The 19,875-nt window shown below is 35.4% G+C and overlaps 1 non-coding gene across 1 annotated transcript; it reads right to left on the minus strand.

Moving 5' to 3' along the window:
• Nucleotides 1–13,473: 13,473 nt before the first annotated feature.
• TRNAF-GAA (transfer RNA phenylalanine (anticodon GAA)) lies at nucleotides 13,474–13,546 on the minus strand. Its single transcript has one exon. It is a non-coding gene; the product is annotated as a tRNA-Phe (tRNA).
• Nucleotides 13,547–19,875: the final 6,329 nt, after the last annotated feature.

A 19,875-nucleotide genomic window follows, 5' to 3' on the forward strand; every position in this document is an offset into this window, starting at 1 on the left:
AGAAAATCATTGACAAATTCCTTCTTAATCCTCCTAGACATCAGTCAGAAGAAACAAATAGATTCAAAAGCAATATATCTATTCCTTACATAAGTACTGTTTCACATAAATTAGCAAACGTTCTAAGAAAATACAATATCAGAACCTTGTTCACTCCACTTCCAAAGATCCGTTCCTTAATTAGCCACCCAAAACCTTGTCATCATCAACTCAAATACCCTGGTGTATATAAAATATTATGTGACTGCGATATTCCTTATTTCGGGCAGACAGACAAATCTGTCGAAATGCGTATGGAAGAACACATGAGAGACATTACTTACAAGACACAGCGAGCGAGTGCATTATCTAGTCATATCCTTTTCTCGGCTAATCCTAATGATGATAACCAAAGTCACAAAGTCTGCTGGGAAAACTCTACTAACATCTTCCGTTGCAGTGACGAAATAGAGAGAAAAATTGTGGAATCTAGAGAAATCATCTTCAATCCTGTTCATCTAAATAACAACTTAAGCTACAACCTCCCAGATAGTCATTCAGCTGTAATCATGTACTGGCGTTCACGTGATGCAGCAAGCACGCACTCTCCCAACAATGCAACAAACGAAAGAACAGCTTCAAATACAACTACAACATTTTCATGCTAATTATGTATAAAGACTGTCTATGTTGTTCATAATTTTTTAACCCTCAATGTTTAGTGTTTTTTCTTTTATAATGTCACCTGAAGAAGGCTGTTACATATATATATATATATATATATATATATATATATATATATATATATATATATATATATATATATATATATATATATATATATATATATATTACCTTATCCCTACACGGTACTCTACAAATAACGGGGAATATGAAAAGCATTCTTGCTTCGCCTCTTTAAGCCAGTCCTGAAAACCTAACTACAGAAGTTAAGAAATATATGTATTTATATTTCATTTAAGTAGCAAAACACTAGGCGTTCGTTTAACTCTCAAATATGTCTCATGAGTTTCATAAAATTCAATAACTAGAGGATAAAGTAGGGGGGGATGCAAGTTCACGTATAATGACGTATGTAAAGAGATTATGGGTCATTTTAATGTTCCAAGTATGAAGAGATATCAAGTTATCAAATTACGGAACTTAATCTGTTAGCATGAAGGGAATGACACGAGAAAAATTTTGGAAAAAAGAGATTCATTTAACGCAGACAACGTAACATCAAGCCTTTCACAACAGAGCCGCCACAGGCGTCTGGATTTAGCAAACTTGATACTAGATCAACAGCTGCTTATCACGCCCACGTGTATATGCGCAGTGGGGGTGACCATGAAGGTTTGCACATTACGGGTTATTGGGTCAACATAGGAAAATCAATTAATAAAAGTATAAAGTTGGGAGATGTCAAAAATTTCGTAATATGGTTATCAAATGTGGGGAAGAGGAGAACATGAAGGTATAATAGTTCGTTTCCTGTTTCATGGAAAATAATAAAAATTATTGGTTTAAATACCCATCTGATATTGGTTTGCTTACTTCAGGGACGAACTTCATTCTTCATATTCTATGGGCATTTCAAGTAGATATACACGTGCCAAAATTATAATAATTAATTATGGCTTCAGCTTAACACATTTTCAATGGCAATAATGCTTAGCTTGAAAGGAAAGCTTTTTTGATTTTAAACTGTCCCCTAATCTTTCTCAGAACTCTCACAATTGTGTTCCCTAATCTTTGATCAAGTGCTTCAACCCAACTCTCGGATCCCTAACTTAAAATTGGTTTGAATACTGTTTTGTATTCTTCTAGTTTAGTATTTTGACTAAACTCTGTTATTCCATTGTCAATTTATTCATTTGATTCTCTATCATGCCAGCGCTGATTATGCTGTGTTTTCTAGCAATCTAGGATAATTGCTGTTGTCATGGAAACATAAATGCTCGCGTTACATATATGTCACTTCCTATATGTAATCAAAAACTATAGCCCATTGGATGATGGAGCCGAGGATACAATCCGCCTTTAAGAAACTAGTGGTTTAATATGGAGAGAGAGAGAGAGAGAGAGAGAGAGAGAGAGAGAGAGAGAGAGAGAGAGAGAGAGAGAGAGAGAGAGAGAGAATTGCAGCTCAGATTACATAAATGCTTTGCTTGTCAATTTCGAACGAATTGTGTACGGTATCACTGTCCTAAAGAAAGAAAAGTAGACCAAATCAACTGCAGAATTGGATTACATGTAAAAACTCGATAACATTACCTGAGGTATTTACACTAACAAACATTTATCAAGTGGACTCATCAATTCACACTAACAGATAAATTTAACCATTAATTAATCGAAACAAGTGAAGAATCGTGCAATTAAACAACCTGAGTCTTCTGTTAATCTCCAGGATCATAAAAAAACTATTCACGCAGTTTCCGGTGTTGTGGCTTTTTTCTTTTTGATTAGTGAAAAATCACAGATCACATGACACTTTGCTAACAATAAATTTATTTAATTATTACTTATTCTGTGTGTATGTAATGATATCCGCTATTTCCTTTAAATTATAACATAGTTTGAAATTAAAAACATTGTTGAGGACAAATGTTGGGAAGGTAGTGTACCTCAGAGGAATCTAAACTGAACCTAACGTAGTTGTGTAAGCTGTTCGTTGCCCTTCATTATGATTTCCACCAGTTTGTGATCAAGTAAGTTAGATATTCGGGCTCATTTGTCTTTCAAAATAGCCCCAGTGCACCAAACCAACATGCCACAAAAGTTTTTCTCAGAGATCATATCGCAATAGAATCTGCAGAAAAATTTAGCTTTTTTTTATGTTACTAACAAATGATAGGCAATTGATACGGCATTTTATGATAACACCTATTTTAAACTATTTCAAATGAGAAATCAGTTAACTTAAGATGCGAACATCCAAACATCCCTTATGACAGTTGCTCAAAATGTCTGTCTGACTCTATTGGAATATACATTTCTGCAGATTGCAATGCTACCTGCGTTGTTCTCTCTCTCTCTCTCTCTCTCATAGATTGTTCAATACGAATGGAGTCTGCATTGTCCAGAATTGTCCAGTATAGTACACTGGTTTAGATGTAGATTTGCGGGTGCATTAATACTTTCATCTTTTCCCTGATGCAGTAATCTAAAGGTTGTGAGATCCAGGTTACGATTAGGACTTACTTGAACCAATCTAGCGATTGAAATGACGATTCAGATCCCTGCATATTTTTCGAGGGAAAACGTAAGGCTCCATCATGGTGGAAATATATGCAGTTGAGTGAATAAAGAGGAACATCCTACAAATGAACCACGAAGTATCTTTTACAACAAAATTACACTCCACGGAGACAGTCACTGCACAAGTTCCCAAGTACACACACACACACCATTCCTTTATTGACAAAACTGGAAATTAGTCCAAAATCTTCAGGAGCTTCGCCAACCCATAAATGATCATTAGGAGCACAGTGCACTCAAACATAAGCAAATCGCTTCATTTGTAAATGAAGTCTGTCTGTACCCGTCATGCTTTGCGAGCAACTAATGTCAAAATTACACTTACAATTTGTGTCTTCAAGGTGTTGTACTTTTGCTAATGCACCTGTAAATCCCCATTTTCAAAGCAAGTCGTTAGAGAAATCAAAAAGCGAATAACCATACTTTAAGGCTTGTGGATATTCGTTAAGTACTTGTTCGTTGGATTGCATTGTACTGTACGAAGTATTGTATTTCGAACTTGGTGATAAACTTTACATTCATATGCAAAACCAAACGTTTAGGTTTCTTGCAGACTTTGGTGTCATAAAAGCTTGGTGATTTGAGAAAAATATGGTGGGGGATTCACAATAAGTTCTCTCGAATAGCAGCGCTCGCGTTGCTGTAACAAGAACCATAATTGATGTCGATATTCGCACATTCCTCATTTGGAAACTTATCCAGCATACTTTCAACAAAAAGGTAACTATTTAATAATAGCACACAACGGAACATTGTTTACAAGCAACGAGAAAATTTTCGAGTACTAGACCACTATATGTGAGACCCAGCTAATGGTATAGTCTTTCGACAAGTGCGCCCTCCTTTTTCTCCAAAAATATTTGAAATTTCAATGGAGTCGTTTGGTTGTAACTTGTACCATGCCAGTATCTTCGTTCTTTACCACGAAACCTACACTGATTTTATATTTCCATATTTATGTCCCCATCCACAAAGATGTTAAACCTGTTGTACATTTAGTTACGGATGTGAACTAAGAATTAGGTCATCCGGGAATCCCATTCCAGGAACACATCCAATAACTTTATCAAGCACTTGTGGCCACTAATAAGTAGTATAATAGGTGTTCCACCGTTTAGCCCAAATCATGTACCAGCCGAAGGCATCACAACCACTCATGACACAGTAGAATTGGAATCCATGGCCTGTCAAGTAGAAGTGCGTAGATGCTTTGACCTCGGCCAAACTTGCCAACCAAATTACTCTCCCATGAAAGAAACTTCCATCTCACAAAGAGAGAAAAAGAGATATAGACCACTCAATATTTTTTATATATATACAGGATGGTTCAAAATTCCACGTACAAACTTTGAGGGGAGGTAGAGAACATGAAAATCAACCATGTTCACATAGAAAAGCATGACCGGAAGGTACTAACAGGGACACAAAGATACAAAAATAGCACAAGGCAGTAAGTAGTGTAAAAAACTTTATTAGGCGTAACTGAACAGTTCGATAGTAGTTGGATACATAATATGGTAAATGAGGGCATGTCTGCTATCTCAGTTCTTAAAACGACGCATGTTCATCGTACGACGTCGAAAGCTTGAATGAGGAAGCCCCAATTGCTCACCTGGAGAGCTGGCGAATAGCGCCACCTATCACTTTCGGGTGGCGTTTCCGATCATGCTTTCCTATGTGAATATGGTTGGTTTTGATGTTCTCTACCTCCCCTCAAAGTTTGTACGTGGAATTTTGAACCGCCCTGAATATCAGATTCAATGTCCGTTATCCAATGAGGAGTTATATGTAATTAAAACATAATTTAAACCGATAAGTAAGGATAAAGTTCTAAACGATCCCTTCGTTATGCAGATTAGGCTTGATGCAATTTTATTATCATTTTTATCTTTACTTACAATGAGTTTTATCTTAAATTCAAACCTGAGAATTTTCGATAGACTGCTAATTTTAGCCAGAAAACGAAGAACTCTTAGACGCAATAAAATCTTCCTTTCCACACTCAGAAACATGTTTTTCCAATGATTACTTCATGATAAAGTAGCCACTTTAAATCGATCCTTGAGCAAATTTGCCTCATCATGGGTTATTTAAAAAAAAACCTAACCTGTTTTTAACAACTTTATCTTATTCTGTATTTGTTTATAATTAGTTTGCTTCATTAATCATCTTGCGATGTTGTTGCCTTGAATTAGCATCTTATTTCAAGGCAACCCACAAACTTTGCTTCTTTTATTTTTCTACGTTAATTACTGCTTCGTTATAGTTTTCTAACTAGTGATTTTAGAAAGTAAACCTAAAGAAATTTAAAAGTATTGCTGCCGAAAGTCAATATGTTGCATTTGGGATTTAAGAATGTGCTTAAAAATATTTACGGAAATGAGTAAAAAAAAAAAGTAAAATTATTTTTATTCTACCTATAAAGAACGTACTGTGTTCAGATGTTCCTTTTCGTTGTTATTCATGCATAGAATCAATTTTGCAGTGTATGCACGTGTCCTAAACTTGTGTTTTGGCATTGAGAACATCATCTCTATAATGAATTTCTCGACTGATGTCATAGCATGGTGCGATCACGCAATAGCCAAAAAACATTGCTTGGGAGGGTGCGTCGAGTTAATATCCATATCTCATTAAAATATGAAAAAAGTGAGCCAAGTTCAAAGCAAGCAGCGAATCCACTGCAATTTTAGAAGCGTCTACCTTGCGGATTTTTTTAAATAATTAGTGCTATTGTTGTTGCTTGCTGCTTCTATTATGGTTTTGCTTGTATTTTAGACGCTAATTTATATTCTTAACAATTAAAACAATAATGGTAACTCTGTTACTGACAAATCCACCCCCATCTTAATCGTTTCTTGGTTCACTTTTTTTGGCATATAAATGGGATTATGCTTTAGAAATAGTTAAAGCAATTGGGGGATTGGTTGACATCGGCTAATTATTCCGCGATTAGCCGGTTTCTTGTCTACGGCGATTATGAATTACACGAGAAAATTAAAATACTCGCGTAAAATACTGTATATTACTATACAGTTATTGGCAGGAGACAAATACACTAAACTGTCTTTACTAAAATAAATACAAATAAATTAAATTAGAATATATAAAATAATAAAAAGACAGCGAGTTAATTTTTTTTCGAAATAATTTTTCTATTAAAAATTAATTTAAGTTTTTAACCTTTGAAATGTAATGATTTAAAGACATTTTAAATTTTGATAACATTTTGATATTTAATATAAGAATACGTTATGTTTCTATGCCGAATGGGAGTGCAGGTTAATCGACCGTGAGATGCGGTGATTGATTAATACCTTTGGAGGGTAACGGATGGCAATGCTGTACCAATGAAGTTTAACTAAGGTTCGGCTGTTGCTGTTATCCCCCCTTGGGTGATGAGATTCGAGAGTTTTGAGTTCGCTCTCTTAGGGTTTTTGACTTAAGGGAGCAATTTGAGTCTCCGGGGAAAGTGTTCTCCGGCACGGCCCGCTGAGGGGCTTTGTCGGTGAATGATTTTCTTCGGAATTTGAGCGGTTCTGCTCGGTGGTGGGGGAGCTCGTCACTGAGTGGAACCAACGCTGAGATATGGACGGTCTTTCGCCCACTATGGAGTGGCCTAGAGATCGTCCGATTTTTTGAGATTTTACCCTTTACTTACATAGTCGGCGATTGATTCATTAATACCCTTGGATGGCAATGCTGTAGCCAATGAAGCTCTAAGTGAGGCTTGGCTATTGCTGTTACCCTCCTGCAATGATCAGAGCTTAAATAGTTCAATAACACCTTATCCCTACACTGTCCTCTACAGATAACGGGGAAGATGAAAAGCATTCTTGCTTCGCCCCTCTAAGCCAGCCAGCCCTTATAAGGATTTTATACCAGTCCTTTTAAGGATTGTATAGATTAACTAGAAGCAATATTTGTCGGGAACATTCAAGTTTTCTGCTCTTTGGCATTTTAAAAATTCTTTTGATAAGATTTTCTGGAATATGAAAGCAAGCAATTGGATGGTTTTTATTGCATCAAATATCTTTGAACTGAAATAACTACAGTCACGTTTCTAGTCTGCATCATCTGCGGATTATACTGGAACCGAGAACGTGCATCTTGTTAAAAAAATAAAGGAAATACATGAAAAAAAAAAAGGGATTGACTGCAGCGAAACAGCAAGAACCATGTTCCAAAACGTCTTTTTGCGGCAGTAAATTATTCACTTGCTGAGAAAACTTTAAAAAAAAAAAGTTATTTTTGCTGAAATTAAATGAATCCGTTTATGAAAACGAAAAACTGGTTACTTAATGCGTGTATGAACGAAAAACGAGCTTTCATGTTGGAAAATGCACATAACAGCATTTAGTCGAAGAGCGATGAGTAAACAAAAACTCACGCGTGCAGATAATAGCGCCGATTCATAACGGCGCAGATGGTCGGAACAAATTAACGCAAAGATCTCTCTGTTATTAGGTCACGTAATGCTAGCCTCGAAATGATGCATTGCCAGTTATTGTTATTTGTACTAGTCTCGTGTATAGCACGCTTTCCAGCAATGAAAAAGTATACGGTGGCTCGAGAACTACTGTTGTGATTTCAAGAAAAATTAAAACAAAAACAGCGCATGCTCATTGTAAGTTGTATGCAACAATGAAAATAGTTTAAACAAATGTCGAACCAGAATAAGTGGATTAGATTGGTTTATTGAGTTATGTGGAAATAAAGAGAGTAATAGAGAATGCTCAATTAACAAAAATAGTACTTGCGGACGGTAGATGGCGTAATACGGATTGTGGATTGCGTTATTAGCAGATTATATGTAGAAAGTAAATGTGAATTTCTTTAATACATAATTTATGGTTAAATAAAAAAACCTGAGGAAGATGTGAATGTGGTCGAAATGTATTAATGTGAGAAAATTATGATGACTGGATAAGTTTTTTCTTCTTTTTTTTTAGTTTAGCTTTTCTCTCTCTCCGTCGAAAACTTACATATGTTTGTGACAGTGTGGTAAACTAATATGGGTTTACAACGGCACCTAATTTTACCCATTTTAAAGAACTAAAAATAAAATATATAAAAAGACTCCGACATCTGATTTATGAGAATTTTTAAGTGATTAATTTAAGCTAAATACAAAAACTAGGTTTATTTTTAAATGTAATTACGTTTTTGCTAACCATTATCAGCTAATTTAGCAATTCTGTGCTTTTATAAAAGAATGTAATCACCAATAAGCGGGAATTAATGAAATGATTAAAACTAATAAAAATATAACTTCACAATGATCATCCCAATCCAGGTTACAATTCATTGCCAATGAACTGTGATAAAGTCTGATTCTTCTTGCTTTTCGTTAAGTTAGTTTTCAACTGTCAAAAATTTATTGTTAACACATTCCAATATTCTGTTTCTAACCCTCACATTTTATTAATCTCAAGTGAAATGCAACAGTTGCAAAACTGAATTATGATCCCATCGCTAAACGTTAATGTTAAAATGTAGTTTTAAGTAGAAACTCAGAATGCCACTAAGACCAATCTCGAAGGCATGGCTTACTTTCTAAAAATAACCAATCTTTACAGGAGATTATTGTTATTCCTTGTTAGTACATTAAACAGACCGCTTCCTTCTACAAGAATGCATAAATCAAAAGAGAAAAGATACGACTTAGTAATCGAAGCAAGCGTTATTATTGTCAAAAACTCTTTGTAAATAAACTTAAAGAATAAATAAAAGTTGACTTCCAGCATAATAGGAAGATGAACAATACTTCTTTTGTTCAATAAATGAATCTGTTTCGGAAATACAAGAGGAATTCAGAGGCAAAGCTTAGTGAAGAGTGTAAAGTGTAATGACAACATTGTTTCAGTTAGCTGGTAGGAATTGAAGCCGAAATAACTAAGTTATGATAATAATGAATTACATATGTCCACTGAAAGTTTACTTCACCTGATTATGGTTGTTTTTGAAGGGTGAAAAAACCACTTTCTAGTTCGACAACGTATCAAACGATATGAGTTTTGTTAACCCTAACTATTACCTGAATGTTAGAACTAAACGTCTTCTTTTTCCAGAATATTTGAAGAATATTGACATAATCGCATTTCAAAATCCTGCGTTACTTTTCCAAGATACTTTTATATATATTTCTGTTAACCTAAGCATAACTTGAAGATTGACGATGAATCTGAGAATCGACAAAATCTTGAGTCCTTGTGATAAACTTATCTATAGTTAATCTTATTCGGCTACTTATTAGAGATGGGATGCTCCAAACTGTACGTTGCCTTCTCGAGAATTTGCTCCTTTATATTCGAAGCTGTTTTTCTCCGCCCTTAAGATGAGTCGTTTCTTGAATCAGCATTTTTGGTTTCCCTTTACAAGCACACAAAGAGGCCATTAGGACCTCTTCCACTACAAGTATACAACACTTAAAGATTGCGTGCCTTCCATTTCATTGGTTTGAGTGGTAACTGCGTAACAAGCCGCTCTGTTGTTAGACTTAAAAGAAAAACGAAAAGAATCATAAAATAATTAAAATGGAGTTTGGAAAGGAAAAAAAAACACATCAGGGATAAAACTAATGGATGATCGCGAATGTAAAATGGTTATACAATGAAAGAAAGGACTTTATCTTAACCGACAAGTACATTCCCTAGATAATCAGATGAATTGTAGCTCTTGTTAAAAGTAAGAACTAGAATAAAGCATCCGCTCATGGTTACGGAAGAGAGAGAGAGAGAGAGAGAGAGAAGTGGAAGTGCTTAAGAGAGAGATTCTGGAATCACTAAACTTCTACAATGCGATGAATTGATATTTATCCAACAATAAAATTTCTATAGAATTTTTATTTTCCTTTTTCTTCTATATAATTATGGATATATTTCATATAATTCTATATAAGTACAGAATTTCATTTATCGGATAACGCCGAGGTTGCCATACATTTATCTAACGAAGATCTTATAGAAGAGATAAATAACAATCTTAAGCATTTAGAATGTTATCGAGGCCTAATAGTAGCATCGTACATGTGCTGATTACACCATGTCTTCTGCAGTTTCAAATGTACAAACTGGCCTGCTGACTGACCGATTTTCCTTTACAGTCGTTTCCGACCGTAGGTGACGTTGTAGGTTTCCCCTACAAAGTATTCCTGGTGAGATTTTTACAGGGTAGTTCACTATTTCCCCCCAATCTGGGACGTATTCATGAGTGTAATCCATGGGTGTTCAAGAGGCCGGTTTGCCTGTTCTGGGGGAAAGAAAAACCCGAGTTTCCAGGTGAAAAAACCCTACCCCCGTAGGAGACCGGCTAACTTACCTTTACTCGAAAGAGACCAGATAAAGGTTCCTCACGTCATTGACGGGAATCGAACCCTGGTCTTTCCGACCAAAGGGCTTCGTCTATAGCGACTGAGCTACGGAGGCTCTTTAGCCTGCTTATAATTAATTAAACGTACGATCCTATGCTAACTCGTGATTCAATTTTGAATAAATTCTAAACGTTTTACGTATAGGCGAATCTTATGAGTGTAGTAATGTAGCCCTGCCGGTGGTAACACAGCTATTTGGCTAGAGAGACTGATTTGTATCTTCCTAAAAGTATTCTAATATAAATATCAGAACATTTCCATCCTCATGTTCAGAGAGAACATGCTAAAATTTAAATCCCTGCCGTCACGTGATATATATATATATATATATATATTGCTATATATGTCAAAGATATCCCGAGAGGTCTAAAAGAACTTATATATGTTTTTTTGTCATATATGGAATCCTATGAAAAGTGGTTATCATAGGATTCCAAGTCAGTGTCTTATTTATTAACGTTTGCAAAGTATGCCTAGAAGGATGGAGGGCGAGATCAGAACAAAAGAGAGCTTATACAATCAGATGTATGATATTTAAGGTTTTTCTGATGTATGGTGTTGGTCCATTTCTTGTTTCAACATACTCTTACATCTTTCAGCTACATCCGTGTGCTAGAAAATATAGTTAACTTAAGACAGAATATCATCTTCAATAATCTTTAAATAAATGAGTATAATTTTTTTTCTTCATATTTTTTTTTATATTTATACACGAAACTACTTCTGTTGGTTTATGTTTCTCGCTGAATAATGCATACTATTCAACGAACAGTGAACGATAGCAAGAATAAAATGCGCTCAAACATCTGCCAAAAATCTATTAAGCAGTCCACTGGATTTAGGACACTCGAGCATGCATGTCACCGATCCCTTCTCGTACGATCTGGTACACGCGGAGAACAATTTGCAAATATAAGGGCACGCAATGAGTATAATTGTTTGTTGTCATTCCAAGCAATTTGAAACTCCCCCCCCCCCGTGTTAAAGAGCTTTAAGCTAAGTCTCTTCCATCGCGACACAATATAAGTATTCACCCGTAATGGCAGGCCAGGTAATTTCTCTCAGCACTAAATCCAAAACCACGTGACTGTACCGCATGACACTCTCTTTTAACAGCTCTCAGGAAGTTCTGGATTTTCATTTATTTGTCGTTTGGCGGAAGCTAGTGTAAACGTCTCTCTCCTAGAATTCATTAACCGTGTGTTTTCCGTGGTTGGCTTCGAACGAAACAAGACGAAGATAGCGGGCGGTAATATATCAAGAAAATCGCACAATATATGTCTGATGGCATCCGTCCTGAATGTCGCTGTTTGCATTATATGTGAATTTGACTTGCAAATTGTCGTATTCAACAGCTTTAGACCAACACGAAGCGTCTAAAAATGCCTTTGTAAATATAGTTGGAAGGGTAATTTTCCCACAACATTTCCTGCAACGGAATCCATTCAACAGGACAGCTGCAGAAGGGAACACACTCTCTATAGATTGCGTCTCACCGAAAGACAAGTGAGCCCTTGCTGACAGACTTTTTATTTCTGTTTTTAGAAAAACATACGTGGGCAGTATGCGAACTTTGTTCTCCGTCTAACATAGCTACGTATAATCAAGGCAGCTGTTTGTTAAAAGCTTATATTAAATAATTTTGCATTTCAAGACACTCGAGGAGCTTAGAAAGTTTTGATGAGAATACTATGGAAAATTGATAATTATTGCTCGCGATACACTTCACTGGTAGATTTTAATATTTAAAAAATTCCAATTTATTCCACTGTGTTATAGGATTGAATACAAACAACGAGTAAAACAAGAAACTTGACTAAACTTTCGCAGTAAAATTAAAACTAATTCAGTAAAATTTATATACAAAATACTGAACTTTTAAGATAATTTTCTTTTAGCTAAAATAACTAATAGTTTTTTGAAATTCAGTTTGCAAATGACTTTAAAGCTTACAACACCCTTCAAAATTAACTACAATTATGGTATTAGAATGCGTGTTCTTAAAATTATGTAAGCCATTCGTAATACAAAAACACACTAAAAGCAGACTATAATGTGTTGTTAAAACCAACTCTACTATACGGAAGCAAAACATAAGCGGACCATAAAAAGGAAAGATGAAAAACGAATTCAAATAGCTGAAATGAAGTTCTTCAGAAAGACGGGTGGATATACCAAGTGGGACCACAAAACAAATGAAGAAATTTTACAATCCCTGAAAATAAAACCAATTAATTACTACGTGAGACAGTATAAACAAAAATGGCTATAGAACATTTTTTTCTAGCCATTTTAAGCAAACAAAGTTTGCTCCTGAAAATATCTTCAGGACTGAGGTAAGGTGGTACAATACTTAGGCAACTCGCAGCAAAGGTGGGCCAAGATCTTATCACTCCTTGTCTCAGTATCTCCCATAATGCAAAGCACTCAGTATCTCCGTGGCTAGAACATCTAAATTGAATGGACAACAGCGGACTACCAAAAATATTATACAAAATAAGTAGAAAAAGAAGAATCGGAAGACCAAGAAAGAGATGGTATGAGACCGGAACAGGCCACTTGGCCTAAATTCCATGATAGGAAGAAGAGTAAGATTATTTGTTATCCTTATGTATTACTGTTTTTTTTTCTAATATTTTAAGGCTTTCATTTTTATTTGCTTTATTCGTTAATTTTTTTAAAATATTTTCCTATAATGAGTGAAAAGCCAAACGGCCGTTTTAGGGTAAGTCAACAGTAAAACTGGTCAACTGAGATCCCTGAAAGTTCCATGTTTGGTTTCTAGGCAGGATTTCAAAACTATGTAAAAAATAAATCAAAAATACAAAAATTATATGAAATTGATAAAAAATTCTCTCTGCCGAAACCCGGGATCGAACCAGGGACGTTTAGATCTTCAGTCTAACGCTCTCCCAACTGAGCTATTTCGGCTTCGTGTTAAAAATATAAAAAATGTATACAGTTGATAAAAATAGAAAAAAAATTCTCTGATTCATATAATATTCTACATGCAAGATAAAATATGTGAATATGATGTAATGTAACATTATTCTGTTATTTGTAATTGAATAACGCAATACAGACACTTGAAGACAGGTGTCCATTTTGCCAAAGCAAAAACAAAATCCTGGTAGTATTACTCGCGACCATTTATCGCATCAACTTTTTATCGTTATATAGTATTCCTTGACTGCAATGGACCAAAAGGACCGTTGCAGTTAAAGAATTACCTTTGATACAGAATTTTTAGTTGGTTTGTTAAGTAAGAAATTGGAATAAACTCTGCATGATAGGTTTGAACTTCTTTATCTTTTTTTCAAGCAAGAATTCGGAAGCATAGACAGAGTCAAGCCCGATGTTCAGTCTGTCACGCACTTTATTATTATTATTATTACACGACACCTCCAGGGAGTCCTAAGACTCATCGAGGGAGGGCAACTACTCTACATCTCTCCGTCATCATCTACACTAGCGCCATCTACTACCACCACTAGTATTTTCACAGACAATCACAAACACCCCTGCCTAGGACGGGATTCGAACCCCACAGCCTTTTGGCTGGAGAGCGGATGCGCTAACCACTCGACCAACCAGGCCGACAAACTTTACCCACACATACTAACGGAGTGATTTAGAACTCATTCACAAATATCAGCGTTGTATTGTACAATAAACGCAATTCTTTTTTTGAGACATTTTTTGAAAGATAAACAAGTCACTAAAGAAATATTCTATCGAAGTCAGCAAATGATTTTTTCCCCTTCTAAAATATGATTTTTTTTTGTTAACAGAATCGAACCTTAAGCGATATTTAATAGTTTTAGGAGAGTACATCAACCACCTAGGTATTCATTCATGATGTCGAATCTAATGCACTTGCCATTTTAGTCGAATAGATTTTTATAGCATTCATAAGGAATAACAGGATACAGTTTAGAGATTACAGTCCTTAAATAAAAAAATATTCGCTCAAATTAGATATTCGAATGCAGCATCAGGAAATAAGATATCGTTTTTGACTCTTTATTTTCAAATATGGGAGTTGATAAAAAATCTCTACCTGGACAAATAACACCGAGGATTTAGCTAGTCAAATGATTGGAGGGTGGTACATTTTGGGTGACCTCAGGTGAGGAGAATTGTCTTCTGCGGACTGTGTTTGTAGTCGATATTTTCAAAGTCCAATCGCTTGTCAAAATAGTTGATTGGGGGCAGACAGCGGCATCTGTAAATTTGGGGCCGACATTGTGGAGGAGGGTTACCAGTCACCCAAAGGAGCTGGTATTCCTAACATAGCCAAAAGATTGTGGTGTTGAAAATACGTAAACTACCTTCACGTGATGTTAATCTTCTTATAAATAAAGCCGCTGCACTTTCAGCTTTTACCTTGATTCCCCATTGGGGAAGGTTTGAATCGTTTACTCAACTTTAGTGTGTGATGAACGAGCTGGCGGAAATTCTGAATATTTTAGATCTTCATAGTTTGAGCTGCACTGTTTTTCTAAGGTATCTGCAAGGGCTTCAGCTTTTGCATACAATGTCTTCCCTTTATATATTGCGGAAAAGGTCTAAGGTGAGTGTGGAGCATTTTAAGATCATATCCCTCAAACCGGAAGAGCACTCATTGGGAAGGCGTGATCTTCTGGTTTGAGGGATATAGGATCTTTCATTTTCCAATATTGATTTCTAAGAGTTTTAATGGAATTTAGGCCTGGCTCTTAGGTGGTGGTGGTGGTATGGTCACTTAAACAGAATGGGAGAGGCCACATTAGCAAGATAGAAATATAAGGTGGATGATGGTAGCTTTCTTGAGGAGTGTTTGATCTTGGGGGTAGGAAAAATCCGAGCTTTATTCTTTTCTTGAATGTTGCATAACATCTTGAGGGAGTCGGTTTCATTTGAGATGAATTGCAGTCGTAGTGACTGTTGCTAGAGGCAGCTTTTATTTAGTTTTCTAGGCTAGCGATGGTTGCTGCGTCGATGTCTTCCTTACAATTAATGGTTTGGACCTACCGATGAATTTGAGAACATGGGTGTAGTGGCTTAGCCTTGTATATCTAGTTACAGTAGAAGCAGGTTATGGTGAGAAGTGAACTCATTTATTGCTTATTCAAGACACAGATGCCTTGGGTATAGAGATATCGAAGACATCTGATCTCGCAGTGAGCTAGTGGTGCGTAGGTTCGGCTAGGACTGTGTTTTTATAATAGCGTAATCATTTAGTGTTCTTCCATTACGGTTTGCAGTTCTGCTGTGGTTCCTAAGCAGGTTGCCAGCTATAAGAAGAGTTTCTCTTTTACTTAATACTGCATTGAGATCGGTTTGAATAGCGGTTTATTCAGCAAGTTATAGGTAGAGTAAATGTTTATTTTTCTCGCGTTGGCGGGTTGGACTTGTATTCCGGTGATGTTTATGTTTATAGTCGGGGAGAACTATTTCTTTATGCATTAGATAGCACTTAAAATAGTAGTGCCTGACCCTCTGGCATCAGATCTGTCGTTTCTGTATCCTTTGATTCTTGGATTGTTACCTGGCCCAAGGTGCGTTTCAGCCATTGGCCTTCCAATAGGCAGTCATTAGCGATCTAGGTGCAATTTCGTTTTTATTTATGTCAGCCTGTGATGTCGCAATGTTTGTGGGTTGTGACTAGCAGAAAAGAGGTAATTCAGAGCAGGTCGCCTTCTTCGATTTGGTTACGTATGTTTTCTTGGCTTCTTACTTTTTGTTCCATTTCAGCAAGTTATAGGGTCTTGCATTGATGACCCTATTAAATGCCCTCCTACCATTTCACTGAGGGGGGGGGGGAAGAACATGTTTATTGCATACGGAGGTTTGAGAATGGACATGTGCATTTTTCTCTGTGTTCCCATTTTTTGAATTTAAGCTGCACCCTCCGTAGTTTACATTGGGGGGGGGGGGGAAGAAACCACATTTAACAGGAATGGTTCAGGATTTTTTTTTTTTTTTTTTTTTAAACAGGTGCTTGTTGGGCTGGTTCTCGCCACATTTGACGGACAATGAAATATGTCTTGCATAGTCGTTGGGCGTGTCTATACTGACATCTATGACACCGTCCTCTCAATGCCTCCTTGCGAAGAGGCTCAGGTGTTACTATGAGGCGGTAAACTGTCGTGACGTCATAGATTTCTAGCTGATGTTTATTAATTTGTAACAAGACCGGTAACATCAGACGCTTGTCCGATCTGTACATTCTACTGATCTTAACTCGGCTAAGTCCAAGACCGTTTAAATCCATGACAATTGCACTGCAGCAATCGACTGAGTAATGTCCCTTTAAACAACATTCAGGTTCTTTTTACTGCTAAGAGCAACCATGTTATATGGGAGCATCAAATTATCAGTTTAAATAAGCTACGATAATCTAGATTTAGTCGGCTGGAGTCTGATACCTTCATCAGTGGTTTTGGCTCAAGAAATATTAATTTCTTGGTCTTTAAGGATGGATCATATCTTGTCCAACTGTTGTTCTCACGAAGAATATATTCTTTCCTTAGATTTATTTATATTTTAATCTCTATAGATTTCTTCTTCCATGATAACAGGTTCTGTTTTCCCTCTTTTTGCTATGTCTGTCCTGAGTTTCTGCTGGATAAGTTTCTTTCCGTGTTGATAACATTAATTCAATACTCTCATTGTCTGACCGACTTACATTATTTGTATTTGATGTTGCATCTGGCCATTTGTTATCAAATATTCGCACGAGTTTTTTTTTCTCGTTTTATAGACATATCACATTATTTTTCATTTTACATTGTAATCTCACTTGTAAGCAGTATTTAAAACCTGACATCAATCGAAAGCATTCCTGTGAAACTCACAAATCCAATGAATTGGAAAAAAAAAAAAACGAGTTTTATCTACGATTAACTATATCTGATAGCGTATGGTGTATTAAAATTGATTTCCTTAATTAATTCTAAAATTCTTCAATAACACGTCTTAAGATATATATTTCTAAAAACTATTTTAAACATTAATATATTTTATTAACATACATTTATCTAATTAATATATAAATATTTAATCAACAATCATTTTAATTAGCCGGGACTTGGAGGGGAAAAAAAAGCAAACATTACATAAAAACGAGTCATTGAATTGAAAAACATTGTTTGCAGCTCTTGCGAGATTAAATTTACCATCAATACATGCAGGCACGTGCATATGCTGTAAAAGCATGCTATGCATGTTAAAAAAGCGATAGGTCGTCTACTAAAGGAAAAAACGAAAATACACAGACGGGAAATAACAGAACTTGTGCAGACAGATTACTTATGATTTACCAGAGGGGAAAAAAAGAAAACAATCTTGCACTATTGGAAAAAAAAAGTATAAGATGTTGAAAGGTAATGCTATAGACACAAGAACATACAAGAAGGCAGCCAAGTGGAAGGAATCGGTAAAAGTTACGAAACACTACAAGAATGTTTCCCTGGGAGGGCGACACGTAGGGAACAAGATACCCTATAGAAAGGTCTCACGGCGCGTGCAAAATGCACCAAGAATAATGAGGAAGAAGAGAAATGGCAGAGCGTGACCAGATTAATGGAAACCCTGAGAAATGAGGCTTAGGCAGTAAAAGAAAAAAAAAAGAAATAAAGAAAAGGAATTGGATAGAAAACAGACACCTGAGACAGAACTTGGCAAGGTTGAACAATATTAAAGGATAAACACGTTCAGAAATAGAAAGAAAACCAAATATTTATAAAGTGGACGAAGTTTACAATTAGATGCTTAGGGGGATAAATTTGATTCACTGAATTTTCAAAGAACGGGAATAGAACGTGATGTCCATTCAAAATACCGACGTTCTTTGAGATGAAGATTGAAATAAAAACAATTTACCAAATATGTAATGTGTAGGTTCATGTTACAAACCGATGGAAGTAACACACATGCTGCAAGTGAGCACATCGTTACATTGCAATTTTTTCACACTAGGGTAGCAAATTTTTGCAAATGTTTTTTTTTTTTTTAAATTGGAAATGAAGAAATAAATAAGAAAAATAAATTAGTAGATCGTTGTAAAATAAAACTTAATCTTTAAAATATATGCTATTTTAATAAAATTAAAAATATATTTAATACACAACTAGATTATAACAAATAAAGCAATAAAAGTTTTATATAGTTTTCTTATAATATAATTTGGCTGTTAAATAGGTTGTGTTATGCAAATAGTGCAAATTCGTTTTCTCTCCATGAGATTTCATCATTGTAAGAAAGCATTCAAAATAATTGCTGATCAGTGAATTGCAGTCCACACTTTTAAATTGAACAACGTCTTATTACTAAATCTGTATTATTATTGACAAATCTTTAATAAATAAATATAAATTAATTACAAGTTAAATGCATTTCTCTTTAACATTTATATGATGTCTTTAATAAATAAATATTAATTAATTACAAGTTAAATGCATTTCTCTTTAACATTTCTATGATGACCTACCCTTCACTGGCGCAAATGAGACGCAAACCAGGACCACACTAATTCCAAGGAGCAGCCGCATATTTCCAGAAGTTCGTGTCCTTTCGAGAACAAATTACTGTAAATATATCGATGACTATTGGTCAATAATTTCGTAAGATTTATTTTGTTATTAGACAGTTAATAAAAATATTAATAACTACTGTATACAGAATATGAAGATTAAATATGAAGTTATTTGAAATATTTTAACTTTAACAAATAAAGTAATTTGCTCTATGTTTGAAGCATATTTCAAAGTACATCCATCTCCACTCTGTTATTTTTTTTATTACCGGGTGATGCCCCATGACACTGCGATTGCACTTGGTGACAATAACAGTACTCAGGAGATATATCTCTCTGGAATTAAAAATCCTGTCTGAATTTAATTCCAGAGAGATTTATTTAGATGGTTAAGAACAATTACTGTAAGAAGGATCATATTTTGACACAAAAGGACCAATTCTTTAAAATACTTGTAGTTATTCATTTCAGAAAGAATATAGAGCAGGAAAGCTGCAGTTTGTTGGTGCGTGTAGGGAGGGGCAGTATTTGGTATATATATTTTTAAGTTTTTTATTCACGCATTACAGAAAATAATGTTCTCAGAAGTACATTCCGAGATAATGTGCACAGTCTTTGAAATAATACCTGCATATTTATAACCTACACACATTTTCGCATCTTTTCAGACATTGTAGCAAGAAATAAGTTTTGGTACAGCGGTTTCTGCGATCTGATGTGGAGCAATGCTAGGAATAACTCC

This window comes from Typopeltis vanoorti, chromosome 14 (genome assembly GCF_054136105.1).
Source record: "Typopeltis vanoorti isolate ZY-2024b chromosome 14, IOZ_Tvanoo_1.0, whole genome shotgun sequence".
NCBI classification, from domain to species: Eukaryota; Metazoa; Arthropoda; class Arachnida; order Uropygi; family Thelyphonidae; genus Typopeltis; species Typopeltis vanoorti.